Here is a 19,574-nt window from a genome sequence, read left to right as displayed (position 1 = left end):
GTCACACAGCATACAAGTGGAGGACTGGGATTTGAACCCAGGCTGTTGTTGATTGAGACCTGCAATTACTGCTGATCTTCCTTGATTTCCAGGTTTGAAGATCTGATTGGCTATCTCTCAAATCTCAGAGCCCAGAACAGAAGGGACCAACCCACAGGGATGTGGGATGACTTCCGCTTCCTTTTTCCCTATAGAGGCTGCTAGTTATTAGGGAGTGTTAGAATCACCTGGAAGGAACTTGTTAAAACGCAGATTTTTTAAGCTCCGTGGAAAGATGAGTCTCTTCACCAAGCACTACGGGTGGTTAGAAAAGGCATGGACTTGGGGCGACATTCTGAAAGATGTCCTAGATTCCATAAGCCAGGGCAGTGTTGTCTAATAGCACTTCCCGCTATGATGGAGCTATGCCATGTTGGCACTGCCACTTGTGACTTTTTAACACTTGACGTGTGGCTACAGTGAAGCAGGAGTTGAATTTTAATTTTAATGAATTTAAATGCAAATAGCCACGTGTGGCCATTGGCTACACCACTGACCACACAATCCTGGATTCTCTGTCTCTGGTTTCTGCAGCCTCTGAGCAGCTGAGCTTTCTTGGCATTATGCCACCACTTCAACAAAAAATCATCAGTCTTACCACTGCTATTATTATGAATGACATTGTGGCTTTCACATACCACTTTGTGAATTTGGGGGATATTTCTTTTAATGATGATATCAAGATTAGGCTCAGCTGCAAATGACAGAAAGCACGATATTAGTAACTTAAGAGAGAGTTGATTTCTCTCTCATATGAAAAGTTTCAGAGGAAATTGGTCCTGGGTAAGGACAGATGCCCACTTACCAGCAGACCAGCCCCTCCCCTCTTTTCTCATTCTCCTTCCATCTCTCCATCTATCCATCCATCCCCTTCTATTGATCCATCCAACCAACACCAATCCCTCTGTCCATTGATCCATTCATTTATCTGTCTGCCTGTCTGTCCGTCCACCCACCTCTCTAAAGACTTTGCTGTGTTTCCTAAGTACAAGGCATTCTCTCTTACAACTTCAGTAAATGCTTAAAATCGAGAAATCTACAAACCTTAATCAGATTTCACCAATTGTCCCATTGCTGGCCTTTGTGACAAAAGCTGGTCCCAGATCACTTGTCACATTCACTTGTCTTTTTAGTGTCCTTTAACTGGAACAGTTTCTGAAGCTTTCTTTTGTCTTTCACGATCTTGACATTTCGGAAAAATCTATACAGTTCGGGTTATTTGGCAGAATGTCCTACAACTTGGGCTTGTCTGATGTTTTCCTGCAACTAAATTCATGGCACACATTTTTTGGCAGATATACCACAGAGGTGATGTGTCTTCCTTGGCCAGTTCCATTACTAGCAATGTTAACTTTGATAACCAGGTAATATCTGCCAGGTTTCTCCACTTTAAAGTCACTATTTCCCCCGTGGCAATTAATTGTCCTGTGGGGAAATACTTTGAGACTTTACATACCCTGTTATTCATCAAACTTTCAGTCCTTTGCCCATCCATTCTTGTCTGAACCAATTATTACTCATTGGCTATTTTTAAGAAAATCAGAGAACATCAGATCATTTCCTTTGTAGGTTTGCCATTTTTCTAATCTTTAAAAGAAAAGCAACACTTTCTTTTTAACTTAACCACAATACCATGATCGCATCATACATATCAAGGGTATTAATCAGTGTTAAAATTTCCCCATCTGTCTCCGGTTTCTTAACTTTTTATTTGATTGATGCAGAATCCAAACAAGGTCCCCTTGTGGCATTTGGTTAATGAACCTCTGACGTATTGTTTAACAAGCTTTCCTTGTTAAACCTATTTAACCTGGTTTAACAAGGTTTAACAAAGTTGCAGCTCCCTTCTTTTCTTTTTTTGTAATTTATTTGTTGAAGAAATCAGGTTGCTTGTCCTGGAGAGTTTCCGATAGTTTGATATTGGCTGATGGCATCCCCTTCTGTCATTAACATGTTCTTCTGACCCCAGTCAAGTTCAAGATTGATATTTTTAGCTTCAATTCTTGATTAGGCAGTTCCGATGCCATTAGCCTGATCCTGCCTTTGTGTATTCTCCATCTGACTATCCTTTAATGGTTTGATCATTCATGGACCACTAGCCTAGGTCCACCATTTCCAGAGGGTTTCTAATCCACCTCCTATCCTCACCATCTGGCCATTTTTCTCATTTGTCTACAAAGCAAATGTACTTTCCCAGAATCCAAGCATCTGACATCAACCACTTTCCTTGAATGAATGAATAGGAATAACTACATTTATCAAAAAAGGGAAATGAAATTGGGTAGATGTGATTCATTTTAGTGGCAATTGTGGTACAAGTGTTAAGGGCGCATACTGTAAAGTCAGAGAAAAACAGACTTGACTCTTGAGTCCAATACTTAACAACCTAAGTAGACTTTGGGCAAGTCACCTGGCAAGTCTCAGTCGGTTTCCTCATCTGTAAAATGTGTATGTTAATAATCCCAACCCCAAATGTAAAAGGGCACCACCACTTCTTACAAAGGCAAATGTAAACTTACTGTATGACCCAGCAATGTGACACGAGGTATCTACCTTAGAGAAATGAAAACATATGTGCCTGCAAAGACTTGTGTGTGACTGTGCATAGCACCATGACTCATAACAGCCCCAAAGTGGAAACCACTCAAATGTCTATCATCTGGTGAGTGGATACAAAAAGGTGGTACATCCATACAATGGAATATAAATCACCAATACAAAAAGAAGAAACTACTGATATATGTAATAATATGGCTGAAACTCAAAATAATTATGCTAATTGAAAGAAGCCAGACACAAAAAATCATGTACTGTATGGCTCCACTACAGGACATGTCCCTAAGAGGTAAATCTCTAGAGAGAAAGTAGATTAGTGGTTGCCTGAGATGGAGGTAGGGATGGGGATTAACAGGAAACAGGTAAGAGGACTCTTTTTGGTGTGAGGGAAGTATTCGAAAACTGGGTGGTGATGATAGTGGTACAACTTGGTACATTTACTAAAAACATTGATTTCTATACTTGAAGTAGGTGAAAATATTGTAGTATGTAAATTCTACTTCAATACTCTTGTTATAAAAGAATCCTAGCCTTTCAAAATAAATATTGAATACTCTTCTGTTCTCACCACCAGAGATCTTGCATTCTAATAGGGGATGGTTCATAAAAATAAATATGTAATATAATGGTAGGAAGTTTCTGCTATGGAAGACAGCATGGAGGGTCCTCAAAAGATTAAAAATTGAACTACCATATGATCCAGCAATTCCAGTTGTGGGTATAAATCTAATGGAAACATAATCAGTATCTTGAAGAGATATCTGCATCCCCATCCCCATTATTCACAGCAGCCAAGTATGGAAACAACGTAAGTGGCCGTCAATGGCTACATGAATAAAGCCAATGTGAGATGTACATACATATACATATAAATAATGTATGTTACATAAACACACATTTATAAGTTTAAATTATATATATAAAACATGGGACATATATATACACACACACAATAGAATATCATTCATCCATAAAGAGAGAAATCCTGCCATTTGTGACAATATAAATGAACATAGAGGACATCATGCTAGCAGAAAGAAGCCGGACACAGAAAAATACTGTATGATCTTATTTACAGGTAGAATCTAATATAATCTGAACTCATAGAAGCAGAAAGTAGAATGGCGGTGGCCAGGGGCTGGGGGAAATGGAGAGATGGTGGCCAAAGGCACAAACTTCCAGTTATAAGATGAAAAAGTCCTTAGGATCCAATGTACAGCATGCTGACTGTAGTTGATACCATATTGTACAGTTGGAATCTGCTGAGACAGTAGAGCTGTCAGTACATACGAAATATGGTAACTAAGTGGAGTGATGGATGTGTTAATTAGTTGGATTGTGATCGTCATTTCAGTGTCTACCTATATTAAACATCATATCGTACACCTTAAATATAAACAGTTTTTATTTGTCAGTTATATCTCAATGAAGCTGGGAAACAATATTTCTTAAACTTTCACAAGGGAAGAGCTTGTGAAAAAAAATACAGCTTCCTGGTCCCTGACAGGACCAGGAGAATCTGACTCCAGTACCCAGGATTCTGCATTTTTTACTCTGTGCTGCTCCTGACGTGAACCATCCATGACTGACAGTTTTCAAAAACGCTCTGGCTGCAAGATGTTGCTCAGAGGGGACAAGGCCATTGCATTTTGATTTCCATGTGCAAATCAGTCATTCTCATCCAGGGAGATGCCACAACCCCAGGGGACACTTGGCAATGTCTGGAGACATTTTTGGTGGTCCCACCTGGGGCTGGGTGCTACTGGCATCTAGTGGGTCGAGCTCAGGGATGCTGTAGTGCACAGGACAAGCCTCCCACGACAAAGGATTATCTGCGGATGGTGCCCCCCTGCCACATCAGTAGTGTCCAAGTTGAGGAACAGCGTGCGCCCTTCTGGCTCACTGCACCTGGCCAGTTAGTTCAGGATTCCTAAGCCATGGCTGGGAGAGTGAGGAAACTTCTAGAAACATCCTCAGTGCCCTGATTGAAGACTCTCTCTGATCCATACCTCTTCTCCAGGTAGTTTTTAAGAACGTGCTGATTGCCTTTGTAGAAGCAGTTGTAGCTAATTAGTACTCATTTCTGGTAAGGAAGTGCTTCACTGATTTAATGGCCTGGGCAGGCTGTGTACTTGTCCCTGTTCAGTGTGGCGAGGAAGAGTTTCTTTGCAGTTCAGTAGCAGATGCTGTGTTTTCACCTTGTGGGCCAGGAGGTGAGTGAGTCCCTGAGATCTGGCTGATGTTTTTCTCTAGGACCTGGTGGCTATAATGGGTGGTGGCCGTGGGACCCACCCAGGCTGAAGAGGGCTGGGGTGGGCTGAGGGAGGCAAGGGTCTTGGAATGAAGGAAGGAGCCCCAAGCCAGCAGGGGGTGGCAGAAGTGACAAGTACTCTGGTAATTTGCATAAACGGAAACACACAGTGTGTATGCTTCTATGCCTGGCTTCTTTCACACAGTGTAATGTCTTTGAGATTTGTCTGTGTTTTTGCATAGAGTTGTAGAGCGCTCATTCTGGAAGCTTAATAGCAAGGTTCTGCAAACTGCAGCCCTTGCGCCAAATCCATCCCCCAGCCTGTTGTTCACAGACTGTGAACTAAGAGTGGTTTTTACATGTTTAAGTGGCTGTAAAAAAAACACAGCAGAACACTATTTTGTGACACATGAAAACAGTATGAAATTCAAATTTCAGTGTCCATAAATAAAATTTTACTGGAACACAGCTGTGCTCACTCATTTACATAATTATCTGTGGCTCCTTTTGTGCAACAGCAGGAGAGTTGTTGTGACAGAATATAGCCCACAAGTCCTAAAATATTTACTATCTGACCTTACAGAAAAAGCTTTTGACCCCCTGTATAGTATTCCATTATATAAATAGGTAACCGTTTATCTGTCCTATTACTGTTGGATGTTAATGTGGTCTTTGGTGTTTGGTTATTGGTAATAAAGCTGCTATGAACATTTTTGTACATGTCATTTGGTGGATAAAAGCACTCACCCCAGAAGTGGAATTACTGGGTCCCAGGAGTACATTTAGCTTTAGTAGACATTGCCAAATCATTTTCCAAAGTGGCTGTACCATTGTGGACTCCTTTGGCAACACAGGAGAGCTCTGATCTTGCTAAGACTTGCAACTTTTTTTTTTTTTTTTTTTTGCATTTAAGCCATCCTGGTGTGGGTGTGGGAACTGACACCACACTGAGGTTTCATTTTGTATTTCCCTGATGACTAATGAAGTTTAATGGCTTTCCAAGGGAGTCTTGGCCACTTGGATATCCTTTTGTGAAGTGGCTGTTCAAGTCTTTTGTCCACTTAATAAAAAAGGGACTGTCTTTTTCTTATTAATTTAAAGGAGTTCTATGTATATCATAGATACAAGTCCTTGATCAGTGGACATATATCTGTGGCTTGTCTTTTAGTGGTATCTTTTGAAGAGCAAAAAGTCATTTGAATACAACGTATTTTCCTTTATGACTAGCAAGCTTTGTGTTCTGTTAAACACTTGCCTACTCCACAGGGACAAAGATGTTCTATATTTTATCTTAAAACCTTTCTTGACTTTGCTTTCCCATTTGGAGCCACAGACTCCAGAAACTGAGTTTTGTGTATGGTGTGAGGGAGGGATCAAGGTCCACTTTCTTCCAAATGGCCATCTAATGGACCTAGCTAGCACCATTTATTGAAAAAAAAAACATCCTTTCCCCCACTGCTCTGCTAGTTGTTTTTGTTTGACATAAATAACAAAGCAACATGGTCCAACAATTTTAAAGGGCAAAAAGATATCTAGGAAGATTCCTCCTTCTGTCCACAGCTCCCACCCTACTAGCTAACACTCCTTACCTCCTGGAAGTTATCCATTTCTTGTGTCTTTCCCAAGGCTTTATGTACGAGCAAGTAAATACAGATTCATCCCTCCTTTTTTTTAAAACATACATAGCAGTACCTTATGCATTCTGTTCTACATCGTGTGCTTTTCTCCACTTGCTGATAGGAAACAATCTCTAAGATATTATACAGGAAAATATCCTTTGGTTTTTTTGGTTATTGTGGGGTCTGTCGCTGTTACAGATGGAACATGACCTCTTCAGCTTACTCTCTTGGATGGAGAACTAGCTTCTTCCCGATCTTTTGCTGCAGACAAGGCTCAGTGACTAGCTGTGCCCACTTCTCATTTTGCATGTGTGTGAATGCATCATAGGAGAAATTCCTGGAACTAGAATAGCTGAATAAAAGGCTGTGTGCATCTGTCATTTTGCTAATGATGCACACTGAGCACTTCATCTCGGGGGGAGCAGGTGTCACATCCTCACCTATGCAGGGTTCTGAGTCTTTGTTGCATGCTAATTATGTCCTGGGTACTTTGCTAGGTGCTGGGCATTGTGGGAGTATGACTGACATAAACCAGCACCCCAAATTATGTGGTCACCAGCTGAGGTAAAGGCTCTGAGAGAAAGCTGGTTCTAAGAACCCATCAGATATCTGTTGGGTTGGGTGAGATCAAGAAAGGCTCCTTGGAGGAGGTGATGATTAAGCCAAAGTAGGAAGAATGAGAGATTTTCCAAGCAGGAAAAGTAGGCACAGGGAATGGCAGGGCTTTCTAGGCAAAGGGAACAGCAAGTGTAGAAACCTTGCAATAATTCTCTGGTTCTTTTTGTTAGGCAGCCATAAAGTCTAGTGGCTTAGAACAACACAGGTGGATCATCCCTTGTGGTTTCTGTGGGTTGGGAATTCAGGAGCAGAAAAGTGAGCAGCTCCAGCTTGAGCTTTCTCAGGAGGTTACATTTTGGTATCAGCTGGGGGTACATCGTCAGAAGGCTTGACTGGGTCTGGCGCAGCTACTTCCAAAGTGGCCCACTCACATGGCTGGCAGATGGGCTCCTGCTCCCCTGGGCCTCCCCATGGGGCTGCTTGAGCATCCTCACAACATGGTGGCTGGCTTCTCCAAAGGGAACAACGTGGTGCTACAGTGCTTTTTGTGACCTAGTCTTGGAAGTTACGTACCTTCACTTCCACCATATTATCTTGGCCACACTGATCGGCCCTGAGTCAGTGTAGGAGGAGACTCCACAGAGGCATGAATGCCAAGATGTGGGGAAATTTGGGAACCCTCTTGGAGGCACACCGGCCTTAGGCAGGAAGGGGCTGGGAGTGCCCCAGATGGGGCTCAGCTGGGGTGAGCAACAAAAGCTGATGTGGGTGGGATGAGGTGCAAAGGGGCTGTGTGTACCACAGGAGTCCTGAGAAGCCAATCAGGTGTGTTCAATGAGGGTATCACAGAGAAGTGATCAGATTTGAATTCTGAGATTCCCCCACTGCTGAGCGGCAATATGTGGTGAGGCCAAGTGGCAGCATGGAAAGGAGGCTGGGGGGGCATCCAGGAGAGGTAAGAGAGAGTGGGCTGGAGCAGTAGCCCCGGAAGGGTGGATCAGCTACCTTGGCAGTGTCATCCCAAACAGCAAGCTGTCAGCCTGCTCCAGGGCCCCGTGAGGGGCAGGTGGGGCTGCCAGCATATCCCAGGCTTGGTTTCCCAGGTCAGATTCCTGGTCACTTGCATCTGGGGTGAGGAGTGTGGGCGAGGCCTGCCCTGCTGGTCATCCTAACTGGCCACCTGTCTGGACTGAGGGTGGCAAAGGTCCCTGCTGGAACCTTAAGTGCCCTTGCCATCTGGGCCCAAGCGAGAGCTGGGCAGCTGTGACTGATTCCCCAGCACATAGTGTGACTCAGCCTGGCTTCCTCACTGACCATGGCTCAGGACACACGGCCATCCCTTCACCAGCCCCGGTGCTTTGGGCTGACTGACACCCAGCCTCTTCTGGCTTCTGGAGTGTGGCCTTCCAGCCGGAGACCAGGATGTGGCCCGAGAAGCAGGAGCTCAGGCCTGACAAGGCTCCCTCGTGAGGGGTTTATGGACACTACTCTGGAGACCGGGAGGTGGAGTGAATGCCCATAAGAGCTGAACCTGGATTCTTCTGGAAGTTCTGGTCCCTTCTCTCAAGGGATGAGCCCATTTCTGTGCTGGGCATGGGGTCTCCGGTGGTCCAGTCAGTCACTCTGCAGGTTCCCAGAAACCATCAGTATCCCTTCCCCTATAGCTTTGGCTTCCATTTCAGTGGTCAGGTGAGCGGAGAGAAGCAACTGGCTCAGGAATGGGAGGCAAGCCTGGGCTTGCAAACTGACCTGATTTGGGCCTCAGTTTCCCTGTTTGTAAAGTGAAAATTACATGCTGTCAGGGAGAAAACAGCTTTGTATCTACCAACTTTTGTGTCTTCTCTTTGCATAAGGCACTTGCCATGGGCTACCCTCTTTCAATATATTAATTCAAAAATTATTTGCATTCCTACTGCCTGACCACTTGAGGGTTGGCTGTGAATAAGACATATGAGGCCCTTGCCCTCTGGAACTCAGTCTTTCCACGGGTCAGCACTCTAAGGCCCATGGGAAAAACCCGGCCCTCCATCTCTTTTAGTAAATAAAGTTTTATTGGAACACAGACACTTGTTTATGTATTGTGTAAGGCTGTTTAAGGCAGTGTCGAATAGTTGCAACAGTATATATGCCCCACAAAACCTCAAATATTAATCTGATCCTTTATAGAAAAAAAATAGCGATTCTCTGCTCTGCTCTAGTAAAACAGACTGTAACAGACATAATAAGCAAATTTGTGACGGTGCTAAAGGAGCATGATAGCAGGGTAGTGACTGGGGCTGAGGGTCGGCTTCCAGGTGGCCAGAAGGAAGTTTCTGCACAGCAGCAACCTTTGAGCTGAGCAGCTCCCAGAAGAGTGGTCTGGGCAGAAGAGACAGCAAAGGCCAAGGCCCTGGGGCACGGAAGCACTTGGAAGATTAAAAGTGGATCAGTGAAGCTGGAGCTCAGTGAGGTGGGAAGTGGGGAGGCAGGACCCTGTAAATGGAGTGAAATGCTTAGATTTTATTTCAAGGGCATGGGAAGTCTTGGAAGGTTTCATGGGAAAGAGGAGACTGCCATGTTTGGATTATTAATAATATATATATTTTTAAAAGCTCTCTGGATGCAGGGGTCTGGGAGAGTGGGGAGGAGGCTAGGCTAGTCGGTCCAGGTGAGACATGACGGCAGGCTGGGCTGGGGTGGCAGCAGAGCAGATAAGCAGGAAGACTGGACTGTATTTCAGAGAAGAACCAGCAGAGATTGCTCAGGTCTTGCATGTGAAGGGGAGGAGGAGTTAGAGGTGATGCCTGGCTTGTTGCCCCCAGCAACTTGAGCAGATCGGCTGGGCTGCAAGTTGCCAGGGCCCTTGGGCAAATCTTCATGTCCCTGAGTTTTTGCCCCATGTGTAAAATGGGTCGAATCAACACTTGGCAAAGAAATTACAAGGAGACTCTGAGAGGGAGCCTCCAGTAAAGGCAGCTGCTCTCCAGGGCCCCTGAACAGAGCTGCGGACCCTGTTCTCTCCCTCCCCTCTCTCCCATGTCCTGTGGGCACCCCTTTTCCTAAGGTGGGTTAGGGACCCAGATGCTGGCTTCTGACCGGCTCTGCAGGGCCTCAGCCTCACTCTGACAAGACTTCTACTTGCCCCTGAGTCCAGGTCCCCCAGGGCTCTGAGCCTTTTGGACTTTTTTTTCCATTGTGGCAGACAAAGGTGTTTTTTTTTTTTTTGTAACTCAGTCCTACCTTATTTTTATTGTGGTAAAAAACACAAGGATTCACCATCTTAACCATTTTTAAGTGTACAGTAGTGTTGACTACTGTATACTATCATACACTGTTGCATAGATCTCTGGAACTTTTTCATCTTGTAAAATTGAAACTCTATTCCTATTGAACAACTTCCTTTTTTGCCTTCCCACTAGCCCTTGGTAACCACCATTGTTCTTTCTCTTCCCAAGAGTTTGACTGCTTTAGACCCTTCATGTAAGTGGAGTCATGTATGTTTGTCTTTTTGTGACTGGCTTTATTTCACTTACCGTAATGACCTCAGGGTACATCCAGGTTGTGCAAAGGGCAGGATTTCCTTTTTTTTAAGACTGAATAACCCATTGTATGTATACGCTGCATTTTCTTTACCCATTCATCTCTCCATGGCATTTGTGCAGCTTCCACCTCTTGGCTATTGTGAATAATGTGGCAATGAAGATACTTGTGTGAATAAAATTATTTGCCATAATGTGCAAATCTCTCTTGGAGATCCTCTTTTTGGTTCTTTTGAATATAAACCCAGAAACGGGATGGCTGGATCATATGGTAGTTCTATTTTTAACTTTTTGAGGAACCTCCATTCTTTTTTATTAGCAGCTGCAGATTTTACATCCCCACCAAAATTGGTCCTCATCTCCACCTTCTCACCAATACCAGCACTTACTTTGCTTTTTTGACAGTGGCGATTGATTCTAAGAGGCGTGAGGTGATCTCACTGTGGGTCTGATTTGCATTTCTCTGATCAGTTTTGTTGAAAGTCTTCCCATATGCTTTTTAGTCATTTGTGTCTCTCCTTGTAGGGAACTCTTTATTCAAATCCTTTGCACTTTTTTTTTTAATTGGGTTTTTCTTATTAGGTTGTAGGAGTTCTTGATGTTCTGTATAGTAACACCTTATCAGATATATGATTTGTAAATATGTTCTCTCATTCTACAGGTTGCCTTTTTATTTGTTCCCTGTTTCCTTTGTTGTGCATACGTTAGGTTTGATAGAGTCCTGTTTGTCTCTTTTAGCTTTTGTTGTATGTGCCTTGGTATCATGTTAGATAAATCATTGCCAAGTCTAATGTTGGGAAGCTGTCCCCCATGTTTCCTTTTAGGAGTTCCATAGTTTCAAGTCTAAGTTTAGGCCTTTAATCCATTTGGTTAATTTTTATATATATTGTAAGGTAAGGGCCCAATTTCACTATTTTGTACATGGACGTCCAGCTTTCCTTACACTGCCTGTTGGGGACTATCCTTTCTCCAAACTGATGCTTCTTTAAACACACAGGCTGTGGAAATGATCTGCGCTTCTCTGCACTGTGAGATCTTTGATACTGGTTACATATTTTGGGCATTCTCAAGATTTTCTGGAGTAGGTGTTTTTAAGCCCCTTTTTGCAGATGGGGAAACTGAGGCTGGGCCCCAATGACCTGCACAAGGTTGTTAGCATATAACAGGTGTGTGGAGGTGGGATTGGAAGTGAGAATTTGAACTCAAGAGCTCACATGCTGGAACCCCGTGGGGATGCTCCCAGTTTTATACCCAGCATTGTTGCAGAAACTACGAACAAGGAAGGAGTCAGGACACCGAGCAGTTTGGCGAGAAGCAGCGTTTATTGATGCCGGCACTTGCTAGACAGATTCATAACCGAAGGCTGAGCTCCAAGCGCAGTGGGGCCTTGCCTTTTATAGTGTCATTACAGGTTTAAAAAGAAACAACCTTTTCTAATTGGTTGGTTACAGGGTGGGATGGGATGGCGCATGCGCTTTCATACCCTAACACTGCCACATTACTAGAAAGCACCCCCCCACACCACCAGCATTTCTCGGTTTAAAAAAAAAACCGTACTCTCCTTGGGTCTCCCACCTCGTTCCCCCCTTTGAGGCTCACACCTCTGTAGAGGCTACAGAGCATCATCTTGACCTTTGAATTGGTCTAGGGCTTTATATTTCCACAATAACATCACACGGGCTGCTGTTTTCTTTCAATTAAAGTTTCAATGAGTGTGGTGACAAATTGTAGCACTAAGGGGGCAAGACCAGGATCAGGCATATCCCCAGTATTAAGAACAGTACGCCTATCAGGGGTTTGCATCCTCCAAAGGTAGGGAACCAGACTCACTGGCTCTCCGGCCTTTCCAGGTTTGGACTGGAACTTGGGCAACTTTCCTCATTGTCAGTAATTTCCTCTATAACCTTTCCTTCATCAGCTATTTGTAGCCAGCAGTTGCTAAGATTAAACTTCCCAGATTCCCCCTTCAGAAGCAAGCATATAATCTAAAGCTAAGCGGTTCTGATAAACTGCATTGTGAACCTTTGTATGTTGGCTAGCTAAGGTATTGAGTGCCTTTGCAGTCTCATTTGTTAAGATTTCAACCAGTTTGCAACCTAATTATGAGGTTTAGCATGTAAATAGGGGTCCTCTAACCATAGGACCCATCCTTGGCCTGGGTGGCCGGCCTGTGGTAGTATATAATGTGTTCCGGGGGCCACTCATCATCCTTCCAATTTCCAGTTTGTAGGGTACTTCTTTTTTCTGTGTCCTTGATCCTCAGATGCCTGAACTCCTCCATGTTCATCTTGGGCCAAAAATAATAGGAAGAAGAAGGGTCGTATAGTTCCTAAGACACATGACCTTGACCAGAAAGGGGGAAGCTCAACATAGGCAGTTTTTCTACAAACCCAGTATAAGCCTCCTGGGCCCTCCATTTAACCTCTAATGCGACGTTGTACTGGGTGGAACTGAGGTGGATGAAGTTTGCTAGCGGATGGGGGGTCGGGTTCTGAATAATTTTGAGTTGAGCCCCACCGCAGGGTTGCCTGGGATGAGGCACTGTAATATTTTTGACCCAGACAAGTTAAATTTCCCACTGACATGTTGAAGGTAGAAGTTTTTAAGGCCCAGGACCCCTCAGCCGACCGGGGAGTAGAAGTTTCATTGTATAGTTCCTTAGGATTGAGTTCTTTTGCTCCCCAGGGCCACTGATCCCCCACGTTATTTCTTCTGCAGACACAGCAGGGGGTTACATTAAGGGATTGTACCATTGTTTCAGCTGGGGAGAGGAACAAGATCCTGGTGACAGGGACAGTGGTACTGCACTTCTTATTTCTTCATAAAAGGACTGGAAGACCTCAAAGGAGTTTCACTTCTGTGTTATATTTACCCATTTGATATGAAGTAGGGTTCCAGGGTCAGTGCCCCTTCCATAGATTTGAAGTCCTATGACCGCCCCTTGGGTCTACTCAGGGTTCTGGGGTGAAAGAATAGTGAAATTTACAGGGTTGCAGGTTCCTGTGGTACAGTCTGAGCGGGCCACCCCTTTCTTCAGGGTTACCGCTGTCCCTGATCCTTGCCAAGCGGCGCATGAGACATAACTCCGGTAGGGGCAGTAAAACCAATCTTTGCTAGCACATCCGGACCAAACTGTGGACTTTTCACACACATATTTGTCATTAACTCTGTACTCTCACTCCCCATACAGATCCCCCACATGGTTCACAATAAATTGGCCAGGTATTGCCAGTGGCCCCACATGCATAGAAAAATATTGACACTGGCAGGTTGGGGTTGATGATTTGACTTTGGTTAATTAAGATTCCACTGTGGTGTCTCTGAACTTCTAACCATTCCTCGGCTGAAGAATACTGGGGTTCAATACAAGTGTACTGATCTCCCTGTTGACAAATGGAGTAAGTGATCTTACTGTGACTGCACCGTCCTATGACAGCTCCTGAAGAGCAGGAGAAATAAGTGTGACACAGCAAGGTTTTCGTGACACCTTGACCTGACTTAGTAGCCCGTACACATTTATCACAAGAGTTTTCTGCAGGGATGCCTCTGGATTTTAGGAGTAGTATACCCACAGGTATGGATAACAGTACAGGCAATGCATTTGCAAACTGCTTCTGCCGTGCATAGATTGGTCAGCTTCTGGAGTGACCAAAGCAGGGCTGTAGTCCTCTGGTTCCTTTGGTTTGGTGGGGGCCTGTCTCTGGATAATTAGACGCAGCATCTGGAACGCACTCCCACTGGCTGGTGGTGGGCTCCAATCTGCTGTGATGTATCCAGGGAGTAACTTCTGCCACCCTGACTGCAGTAGGGGTGTATAAAATGACAGTAAAAGGTCCCTTCCAGAGGGGCTTTAAGGGTTTTAAATTCCATTCCTTAAACCCATACTAAATCCCCTGGCTTGAAAGGATGATCCTCTGTAGTGAGGCTGACTGGTAACCTTCCCTGACCCACAGGTTTAGGGAAGATAGGGTGGTGCCCAGCGCCTCCACTTGTTGCTTTAAGGTAAGGTTACCTACTTCCCTGAGATATCCTTTGATGCCTTAATAAGAGGGGTGGGTTGGCCATAGAGGACCTCAAAAAGGGACAGCTCTGCTGTCTACTGGGGCTGGTTCTTATTTCAAAAGGTCTATTGGCAATACTTGATCCCAGTGGAGGTGGGGTTTCTGGCACAATTTGCTCAATTGCTTTTTTGGGGTCCCTTTCATTCTTTCAACTTTTCCTGAACTTTGGAGTCAATGTGCAATATGCAATTTCCAAGTAATTTTCAGCTCTTTTGCCACCAGTTGTACTATCTCGGCCACAAAGGCTGGTCCATTGTCTGACCCAATGGTAACTAGAATCCCCAAATGGGGGGAATAATATCTTGCAGGAGGATCCGGGTTACCTCCAGGGCAGTTTCAGTGCAGGTGGGGAACACCTCTACCCACCCCGAGGTGCACACAATCACCAACAGGTACTGACACCCACGGACACGAGGCAGTTCAGTAAAATCCACTAGTATGTTCTCAAATGTTCTCAAAGGGAGTGCCTCCTGTGCTCTGAACCTGTGGGGTCATTCTCGGTCCTTGTTGGGTTGTTTTGTGCACAGACCTCACATCTCTCGCACACAGCCCAAGTAATGCTGGCCAATCTTAGTACATGGAAGTGCCTATCCAGGGAGGATCCTAAGGAGGTCTGTCCCAGGTGTGTTTCTTGGTGAAACTGTTTTACAAAGGCTGGAGCTAGGGATTCAGGAATGACTATTTTCCTGCTGGCCAACATTCGCCACCCTCTGGAGAGGTTTTCTCCAGGCTTGGTCTCAAACCATGCCTTTGCATGCTGGGAGTAGTGTGGGTCCCAGTTAGCCAGTGGAGTCAGAAACAGAGCTAGATTCGTGGGTTGCATGTCACTCTCTCAGATGGCACACTTGCCTCCTGGTCAGCTCTCCAGTTTCCTGTGGCAATCAGTGTCTTCCTCCTGGTCCCCCGGCAATGTATGACTGCCACCTTTTGGGGGGCCCATACAACATCTAGCAACTCAAGGATAATCTCCTTGCCATATGTAATTCCTGTTCCTCCCGAGTTGATCAGCCCTCTCTCTGTATAGGTCCCCATGTACATGGACAGTAGTAAAGGCATACTTGGAGTCCGTGTAGATAGTCACCCGAACTCCTGCTGCCAATTGGAAAGCCCGGAGGAGGGCAATTAGTTTCACCTTTTAGGGAGAGCTGCCAGTCAGCAAAGGCTTGGCCTCTATGGTGGAATTTAAGTTGACAACTGAGTAGCTGGCCAGTTGCCTCCTGTCTTGGACAAAACTGCTGCCGTCAGTGAAGTTCTCTACATCTGGGTCAGGGAGAGGCTGATCTGACAGGTCTGGCCTGCTGGAGCAAACCTCATTCATTATTTCACAGCAATCGTGGTCTGGGGCCCCAGGGCCAACTGGCAGCAGCGTGGCCAGGTTTAGAGTCCTCACAACCTCAAGGTGGATGTGGGGGTTGCACACAGCATTCCCTGGTATCTGACCATTTGGGCATTTGTGAACCAGTACTGTCCCCCTTATATCAAGGTCAGTACTGCATGGGGCACTCTGATGGTTAGATCTTGCCTCAGAGTCAGCTTGTTGGCTTCTGCTGCCAGGAGAGCTGTAGCAACCAGAGCCTTGAGGCGTGGACACTGTTTTGATAGATATGCTACCAGCCAGTGCCAGGATCCCAACTTTTGGGTAAGTACGCCAACCACGGATCCTGACTGTTCATGCACACACAAGAGAAATGGTTTTGAGGGATCTGGGATCCCAAAGCTGGGGCATTGGTGAGACTTGAAGGTGTTCCCTACCAACCAATTCAATTGGGCCCTGCTTCAGTATGCAGATGACCTTTTTCTGTTTTATGGTTTGGAAGGCCCTCTCTTGTTCTTTCTCCCAAAGTAACGGCTCCAGTTTACCCCCCCTTTGGTGGCTTCATATAGGGGTTTTGCCATGACTAAGAAGTTAGGGATCCAGATCCAGCAGAATCCCGTGGCACCTTAGAATTCCTGGACCTGACATCAGGTTTGGGGGCGGGGGATTGCACAGTCTGTTTCCTTTCTGGCCAGACTTGCCGCTGTCCTCTTGAGAGGTGAAAGCCCAAGTACTTGATTTTTTTCTAGGCAGAGTTGGGTCTTCTTCGATGCTTTATATCCAGCTTCCCATAGTAGGCGGAGGAGCCTCTTCATTCCCCTAAGGCATTTCTCTCTAGTGGGTCCTGTGAGTAGAAGGTCATCCACATATTGAAGCAGGGAACTGTTGAGTTGGTTGGCAGGAAACGCCTTCAAGTCTGAGCCTCGAGCCGACCCAAATATGCTGGGAGAATTTTTGAAGCCCTAGGGCAGCCTGGTCCAGGTGAACTGCCTATGTTCCCCGAACTCAGGGTTTTCCCATTGGAAGGCAAATATCAGCTGACTTTTTGGGGCCAGGCAGATACAGAAGAAGGCATCTTTTAAGTCTAGGCAAGTGAAGGAAGTTGCCTCTGGTGGTATTCGGCCCAGCAGAGTGCAGGGATTAGGGACTACTGGGTGGAGAGTGACAGTGCTTGGGTTCACTGTGCTAAGTCTTGGACAGGTTGATAATCTTCCATCCACAGCTTCTGGACAGGTAACAGCGGAGTATTCCAACATGACTGGCATGGCCAGAGGATGCCATGCTTTAGGAGTCTGAATGCCTGCCCAAGCCTTTGGAGGAACATGATACTGTTTTTGCCACCCAGGCTCAGCCCTGGGCTTGAGTTCTATGACCACTGGAAGAATGTTTCTGGCCAGCCCTAGGGGATTATCTTCTGCCCAGACTCTGGGGATCTGGAAGGGCATCTCAGTGATTTCCAAGGTGGAGTTTGGGCAACTGAAGAGATGCCATTCTTCTCCCTGGGGAACCATGAGAGACATCATCTTTGCTTCAGGCCCCAAGGGTTAAGGTTGAGTGCCCTCGGGAGTCAAAAGTTATTTGGGCCTGGAGTTTTCCCAAGAGATCATGTCCCATTAAAGCCACAGGACAGTCTGGCAGATATTGGAACTCATGGACGACCTCATGACTTCTCAAGGTGCACTGCTGAGGCATCAGGAAGGGCCGGCATGTTTTTTTCTTATCTTTCTATCAGTCTCCCTCTGAGCCTCTTGATCTAGGTTAACAAAAACCTTGGTGGCCACTTCCATTAATTGGCTAACATTCATTCCAGTGAAGCCCTCAAGCTTTTGTAGCTTATGCCTAATGTCTGCCTGGGCCTGACTGACAGAGGCAGCATTAACCATCCACTTCTGGTTCGAAAAGGGTGTAGAGCCTGAAGGTCTTGCACAGCCTATCATAATACAGAGCTGGACTCTCTTTGGGTTCCTGGAGGATCTCAGAAGTCTTGGCCATATTTTTGGCCCTTTTCCCTCCTTCTTTCATTCCATTTATAAGAGCCTCCTAATACCATTCTAAATTCTGGTAATCCGGGTCATCATTTGGGTCCCAGTGGGGGTCTTCCTCTCGGAAATGGTTCTGGGCATATGCATGGGCATTGAGAGTTCCATCTGGGGCATGGTTTTCCAGTCACTTTATGGCTGCCTGGGTTTTTCGGTGCCTCTCCTTGGTATTAAATAACGTTAGGAGGAGTTGGTGGACATCCATCCAGGTGGGTTTATGAGTTTGAATTATAGATTGTAACAACTCAATCATGGCCTTAAGTTTTACAGAATAAGGTGGAATATGGGTCTTCCAGTTTAAAAGGTCTGTGGTAGTGAATGGTTGGTAGAGACTCATTGTTTCCCTTGAACATGTCCTTCCTAGTCATAGAAGATAGGGCCACATGCCTCACGCAGGGGCATCTGAAGGGCTCCTGGACTGTAATTACCAGGGGAGTCCCCGACCAAGGCAGATCGGCCCCTCAGACAGGTGTACGGAGTCAAAACTGGAGGTTCTGGAGTTAATGGTGGCAGGAACGGTGGATGAGTGGTGGCACCTCCCTAGGCACCTGAGTCTGCCCTGGGGCTCTCCTGTGGACTCCACTGATGGTGGGGCAATTGTTAATGGTGGGTAAATGGATGAGGGAACATACGGTGGAGGTGTCTCCTCCGGTTCACTGGCGAGGACAGACTTCTTCAGATCAGGGGAACATTTGGAAGAAGCCACCACTCAGGCCATCATAATCTTACAATTTTTCTCTTACGCATGGTTTCAGCCAGGACAGTTGGAACAGGACTACATCTTGCCAACAGGCTATACAGGGGAACTGGTCTGGGTGTCCGGGACTTCCAGTGATCGCCTGGAAACTCTACTGATTAACTGTCTATCTAGAGATTCCTCAGATGGCCATCCAACCTCAAAGGAGACCGTCTATTTCACAAAGCATTCAGAGTTTCCCAGGACTAAGTCTGACACCATAATCATCCCTGAATCCCTTCCCAAAATTTCTAAGCATACACTCTAAAGGGGTAGGCTTACTCTGCTGACCACCCATACCTCCCTTTACCTATACACACACATACAAGGAATTGGGTTCGGGGGTGGGGTTATTTAGAAAGGTTATTACAGGCTTCCTCAGTCTCCCGCCTGCGGAGATATTTCAGGCACCCTAGGCACTGGTGGGACTCTAACTCCCAGTCAGGATCTCTCCTTAGAGGGCTGCCCTAAACCGTATGAGGATAGCCATGGACCGGCGAATCACACAGGCTTGGTGACCAGACCAGGTCTCAAACAGTCACCATTTACTAGAGACTCACAATACCGATCCTTGCCCTTTTTCTTGGGGTGGCGGTTTCACCCCAGATCGGGGTTACTCGGGCGACCCTGGGAGGTGATTAGGCTCCCCTTCTGTTTCTTAAGATACGTCTACCTTGAACCCGGGTTCTTACCAGTCAGACCGGGAAGGTTCCCCACTGTTTGTCACGTCTCACCAGGTTCCGTTTTGCATTCGGGTTATATCCTCCACCCGTCGGGAAGGGTGAGTCTCCTACGGAACAAGTCTGCGGGCGCCAGTCACCTCTTCCGGCGCCCCGGGGACAATCCCTCGGCGACAAAGGAGGTGAATACGCCCTTCTCCGA

General features: G+C 45.8%; 1 long non-coding RNA gene across 1 annotated transcript; it reads right to left on the bottom strand.

Annotated features, from left to right (window-relative positions):
* Window positions 1–11,850: 11,850 nt before the first annotated feature.
* LOC118970275 (uncharacterized) lies at window positions 11,851–19,520 on the bottom strand. Its single transcript, XR_005058129.2, has 3 exons — window positions 19,385–19,520; window positions 13,414–13,500; window positions 11,851–12,828 (listed from the first exon to the last, which is right to left on the bottom strand). It is a non-coding gene; the product is annotated as an uncharacterized lncRNA (long non-coding RNA).
* Between the last annotated feature and the right edge of the window lie 54 nt (window positions 19,521–19,574).

Source organism: Manis javanica, chromosome 13 (assembly GCF_040802235.1).
Source record: "Manis javanica isolate MJ-LG chromosome 13, MJ_LKY, whole genome shotgun sequence".
NCBI lineage: Eukaryota > Metazoa > Chordata > Mammalia > Pholidota > Manidae > Manis > Manis javanica.
The sequence above is the reverse complement of the archived record's forward strand: the minus strand, read 5'-3'. Positions and strand labels throughout refer to the sequence as shown.